Source organism: Alexandromys fortis, unplaced genomic scaffold, assembly GCF_014885135.2.
Source record: "Alexandromys fortis isolate MF-2015 unplaced genomic scaffold, M_Fortis_MF-2015_v1.1 scaffold_0, whole genome shotgun sequence".
Classification (NCBI taxonomy): domain Eukaryota; kingdom Metazoa; phylum Chordata; class Mammalia; order Rodentia; family Cricetidae; genus Alexandromys; species Alexandromys fortis.
This window is the reverse complement of record NW_026067949.1, coordinates 32213721-32219720: the sequence shown is the minus strand read 5'-3', so window position 1 is coordinate 32219720 and position 6000 is coordinate 32213721. Positions and strand designations below refer to the sequence as shown.

General features: G+C 46.1%; 1 protein-coding gene across 2 annotated transcripts in view; it reads right to left on the bottom strand.

Annotated features, from left to right (window-relative positions):
• Positions 1-6000, bottom strand: part of Cracd (capping protein inhibiting regulator of actin dynamics) — a 36632-nt gene that overhangs the window by 10411 nt on the left and 20221 nt on the right. The gene's annotated exons all lie outside the window — the stretch shown is intronic.

Here is a 6000-nt window from a genome sequence, read left to right as displayed (position 1 = left end):
CTACTGTACCTATTGGTTTCGTGGGAGCCTGGGCAGTTTCGTGGATGCTCACCTTACTAGACCTGGATGGAGGTGGGTGGTCCTTGGACTTCCCACAGGGCAGGGACCCCTGATTGCTCTTTGGGCTGACGGGGGGGGGAGACTTTATTGGGGGAGGGGGAGGGAAAGGGGAGGCAGCGGTGGGGAAGAGACAGAAATCTTTAATAAATAAAAAAAAAGAAAAAAATGTTTTATATGGCACCCCAGTGTTTGAAGAACAAAAAGCCAGCGGTGCTGTATACTTGAGGTAGCTGCTGAGGGGAATTCAGACTCCACAGTGTTTGTGTCTTGCCATCTATTACCTAAACACAAACAGAAACTAAAAAGACATTGTTTTTAAGAGGAAAAAGGAAGGAAGTCTATTTCCTGAGAACTGCAGTTTGCGTAGAATAGCCTGGGGTTATGGGTCATATTTTATAAGACTGATATACTACCCACGTACTCTAAAAGACTAAGTGTAAAGGCTTATTAGGTCTGGCTCCCAGGACCATAAACAGGACATTAAAATTAGATTCCTATTTGAGCCTCAGCCAAGTATTTTCCCAAAGCTTGTGACAAAATAATCTGTTACATCGTCACATTTTCTACAGTACAGGGCCACCTACTATGGACCCGCATGGTACAGGACCATCAAACAGCCACCACCAGGACATGGGAAAACTCAGATGGTAGCTGAAGACTAGACTTTCTTTTGGATAGCCTACTGTCCTTACATAGCCTCTGGAAGGCAGGCTCCTTTGTTAGCCAGCGGTCTTCAAAGTTGGTTGAATGTCCTAGAGAATGTGTAAGACATTTCATAGGGGTGAAGAAATTATGAAATTTTTAATTTGTCACTTTTAAAGATTACGCATATATACGCCTGAAAAGGGGAAAGGGGCCAGCCAAAGAAACCCACCCTGGCTCTGAAACCAGAGCTAGTGGAAAACACACACACACACACCCTGGATCTGAGACCTGAGCCAGTGAAAAAACTACTTTAGCCCCGAACCCAGAACCCTGACTCTGAAATCAGAGCCAAAGAAACACACTTTGGACCTAGAACCAGAGCCAGTGAAAAAAATATGCCCCAGCCCCAAAACAAGAGCAAAAATCTTTTCAAAAGGCCAGTGAAAGAAACACAATTTGGCCCTGAAACCAGAGCCAACTCTGCCCCTGACCAACTAAACTAACCAATCCCCGCGCAGGAAAACTAATCAATCCTTGAGCAGAAAAATCTCCTTGGGAAAACTCCACCTCTAAGAAGCCCTATATAAGTGCCCCCACCTCTGCCAGTTCTGTTGGGGTGCTGTCTTTTCCCATTGTGGCGAGGCAGCCACTCGCCTGGACTCCTCCTTCCCAAACAAATCTCTTATAAGAGTCTTGGGTGAAAATCTTCATCTGCAGATGCACAATAGAAGAACCTTGCTGAGATGTCCCTTATGGGACCGAGCAGAAAAGCCTTGCTGAGAAGTTCTTTTAGAAGGACTGAGCAAGGCTGAGCCGAACAGAAAATAAGAATCTCACTGAAATGTTCCCTTAGTGGGAGCTGAGGAGGACTGAGCAGAACAGAAGACCATCACTGCTGAGCAAGACTGAGCAGAAAAAAGTAAGAGCTTTTCTTGGAGCAGGGGAGATTGCTACATTTCTGCGGGGGCTTCCCCTTTAGCAGAGTGTAGCAGAAGAAGTAACATCTTGGGTGGCAGCAGATAGCTCAGCTATGGCTAGGACGTTCCATCGCACCCCAGCTTCAGGTATCGCCTGACTTCCCGACAAGCCAAGATACCTCGCCCTCCAGGGCTGAGCTTTCCTATTGCGGCCCCAGCCGAGCTGTCCTATGGTGGCTCTAAGAATAGACTGGCTTCCCCATAAGTCAGGATACCATTGTAGATCAGAGCTGTAACGCTCACAACGCCCACAGAGGTCAGAGGCATTGGATCCTCTTGGACAGAATTATAAGTAGTTGCCAACTGCCCAATGTGGTTGCTGTTGACCAAACTCTGGTCCTTGTAACAGTGGTGTGAGATCTTAATCAATGAACCAGATCCGGCTGGCCTGGGACTGGCTATGCAGATCAAGCTAGTCTCTAACTCAGAGATCTATCTGCATCTGGTTCCCAAGTACTGGGATCAAAGGCGTGTGCCACCATGCCAAGCCTATTTAATCTGGAGTCTGACAAGCCAAAATCTGACTACCAGGGAAGAAACTGGGGCGGTAATAGTTTTAGAGAGAAAGTTACAAAAATCAAAGAGTGTTATAGAATATTATTATGACGTGTGTTACTTTTGTTTATGCTCTGGAACATTTGTTTAATGATGCAAAGATGTGTTTGATTAAATAAAATTCACCTGCAGGCCAGAGACTGCATCAGCAACTGGCTGACCAGAAATTGTGGGGTGGACCAGGTGGAGAAGGGCTTATAAGGGTGGGGGGAGAAAAATCACAAGGGGGTAAGCTAAGTAAGCTGCTTGCTATTCAGCCTCTCTGGGAAGCAGGATTCTACCTCAGCCTTTGAATCTTGAATTCTCTAGCAAGAGAGAGATTTAGATAAACCCTCTTAGTAGTTTTGAAAGAGTTAGCACCTGAGGGAACGAATTTCCTCAGGCTGAGGCTCTTGCAGCCTAGCCGCTGCTGAGAGCAGCAGAGTTGCAGTTGCTGACTAGGATAGACTCAGCCATAGTTCAAAAAGTTTAAAAAGAGGATAGCAAAAGAGATCTAAGACAAATGTGCTTTTCTTCATGGGGGAGAGATGAGGCTGAGAGGGACTGCCAATACCGCAAAAGCTAAAGCCAGGATGAAAACATGAGCTCACCCACCAAATAGCCGTCACTGCAGGAAAGGATCTACAGGCTACTCTCAAGGAGTTGTGCCTGCCTAAAAAAACACGTGACGTAAACAGGTCATTTAGAGAGGACTTGTCTTTTGGGCTGAACCACCATCTTGCAGTAATTCACCAAAATGGAAAACAAGGGTAAAGAGGAGAAGCGCCCTGGCTATATTCTCTGGGCCATTTAGGAAACCTGGAGTTGTTCCTTTGGCCACATCTATGAGATGTTAAAAACGAATGGCCCCCGAAGTTAGCATAGCAAAACTAGAAGAGGCTACACTGTTACTCTGCGTGCTGTTGGCACCATTGTAAATAAGAAAATTAAGGATAAGATTCTTCCCCACCCCCACCCCCCAGTGACAGAGTTTCTCTTTGTAGACCAGGCTGGCCTTGAACTCAGAGATCCCAGAGTGCTGGGTGTAAAGGTGTCCGTCCTGAGCCTGGCTAAGGGCATGATTCTTATCAAGAGATTTAATCTGTATACTAAGTATATTAAGCACTTTAAGTCTAGAGATGGCTTCCTGAAATGGGTGGAAGAGAGAAGGTGCTAAAGAGAAAGGCACTGGAGTCAACTGGAGAGAGCCGGCCTGCCCCAGCCAGAGGACGCCACCACCAAACCTCTAAAGAGGAAGAATGAAGATGAAAAGGACTTGTTGAGATCATGCTACGCCTTGCTCCATGTTACTGCACTATTGAGTAGACAGTGGCTCTCAATCTGTGCCTTGCCCCAGGTGACTCCACTTCACAAGCAGTATTGGGCTCCATTTTGAGGACAGAGGCAGACGCAGGACGGCTCTGCATCTCATGCACTCAGAAGTTGCTTGTCTAGCACTACCCACGGGGCAGACTGATAGGCTTATTCCTAAAAGGAAAAGAACCACCTGGTAACAAACCACAGTTGTGCTGGCTAGTCTTATGTTCATTTCACACACAAATTCGAGTTATCTGAAAGAAGGGAACCTCTGCAAGATTCAACTGCAAGGCATTTCTTAATTAGTGATTGATGGGGGAGGCCCCCTCCATTGTGGGTGGTCTCATCCCTGGGCTGGTGGTCCTGGGTTCTATAAGAAAGCAGGCTGAGCAAGCCTTAAGGAGTACCCCTCCATTGAAGGCTTAAGTCACAAACAATCCCACACCAGTTTGGAATTAGATTATTAGAGAGGTTATTTATTTTAAGGGGGAAAAACTTACAGATCACCGTCCCAGACAACAGCTCTCTATGCAATGGGGAATGGAGCCTACTCGCTGGAAGCGGAGCCGGAAGCCAAACTGCCAGCAGAGGAAGTGGCCACTTTTTTTTTAAAGGGAGAGAGGCCACGCCCCAGTGGGCTGGTATCTCAGCGACTATTGGCTGAAGGAGTGGGAGCGAACACTCCAAGGCCTCCAGGATCCTGCCGTGTTTGAGTTCTGTCCTGTCTTCCTAAGAAAGTGTAAGTCAAATTAACCCTTTCCTCCCCAGCTTGCTTTCTGGTCATGGTGTGTAGTCACAGCAATAGAAATCCTAAGGCAACAGGATTTGCCTGGGAACCTATGGACACACGAGCCTGAGGATTGACAGAGCACACTACATGGAAGAAGGATGCAGCCCGCTCACCTGAACCCCATAAAGACACCAAACCCTTTCCATGGTCCTCACCTCCAGCTGTTTCTGCAGCTGGACTCAACCCTAAGGTCTAAGGCCTGGTTTAACAATGAAACTCTGTTTCCCTGGCAACATGGCTCTGTACAGCAGTTTCTCTCCTCTCTCCCTCTCTCTGTGTATACAAGACTTTATTTTCTATTTTATGTGTATGGCTGTTTGGCCTGCATTACATGCAAGTGTACTGCATGTGTGCCTGGTGCGCGTGAAGGCCAGAAGAGGGTGCTGGATCCCCTCAAAGTGGAGTTACAGAGAGGCGTGAGGTGCCATTCTGGGAACCAAACCATGGTTCTCTGTGAGAGCAAGTGCTTTTATCCGCTGAGTCATCTTCCCAGCCCCTCCTACTGGGGTAGCTGTTGTTTTACTCTCTGATTACTCGGTGATGCTCTAGCTGTATCACCTCCCTGCTCCAATAAGGCATCTTCAGACTCCTCGAACCTGGTTGAGGCTTAACACTATGCAGGCACACAGGGTTCATGTGTGTGTGTGTGTATTTATGTTTGAGGTGTAGTGTGTGGTGTGGGATTTGATATTAGTAAATTAAGATTGGAATAAGAGAACTTGGTTTGCCAATGGCCAAGGAAAAGAGAGACTACTTGGCAAGCAGCAAACAATAAAATGGATACGGCTTGTGAAATGGTTGTTATTTGACCCATTCTGACGTTGCCAAAAGACACAACCATGTTCATCTACGGTTTCTGACATGTTTCACTCAACAGTGGTACCCTAGGGGCTTCCATAAAGGAAGACAAGCAACCATAAAGGAAGCAAAACCCACTCCAAATCTAAACACTTACAAAGAGAAGCCTCCTGGCCACGGTCCCAACTTTATCTCTAGAAAGATTCGTTGAACATTCTTGTGAAGCATAAAAGCCAATTCAGCTGTCTAGCCACCCCAAACGTTTAGTATGAAAAGACAGTCAGAGCCAACAGTTCTGACCTTTTTCTTTCTTCTTTCTTTCTTTCTTTCTTTCTTTCTTTCTTTCTTTCTTTCTCTCTTTCTTCAAGACGGGGTTCCTCTGTGTAGCCCTGGCTGTTCTGAAACTCAGGCTGTAGACCAGGCTGACCTCAATCCACCTGCCTCTGTCTCCTAAATGCTGGGATTAAGGCACCACTACGGGATTTTACATACCACAGCGAAGCCCCATAGTTCCAAGGCTGATGCCCTGACTCCCTCCCTCCATCCTGCATCTGCCACCCGGAAGGAAGGCAGTCTCTGGTCTAGAAAACCCTCCTTCTGATCACCTCTACAGACTTGGTTAATGATAGCTGCGTGGTGGTGGTGCACGCCTTTAACCCCAGCACTTGGCAGAGGCAGGAGGATTTCTGTGAGTTCGAGGCCAGTCTCATCTACAAGAGCTAGTTCCAGGACAGGCTCCAAAACTACAGAGAAAACTTGTCTCAAAACACCAAAAAAAAAAAAAAAAAAAAAAAAAAAAAAAAAAAAAAAAAAAAAAAAAAAAAAAAAAAAAAAAAAAAAAAAAAAAAAAAAAAAAAAAAAAAAAAAAAAAAAGGTTAA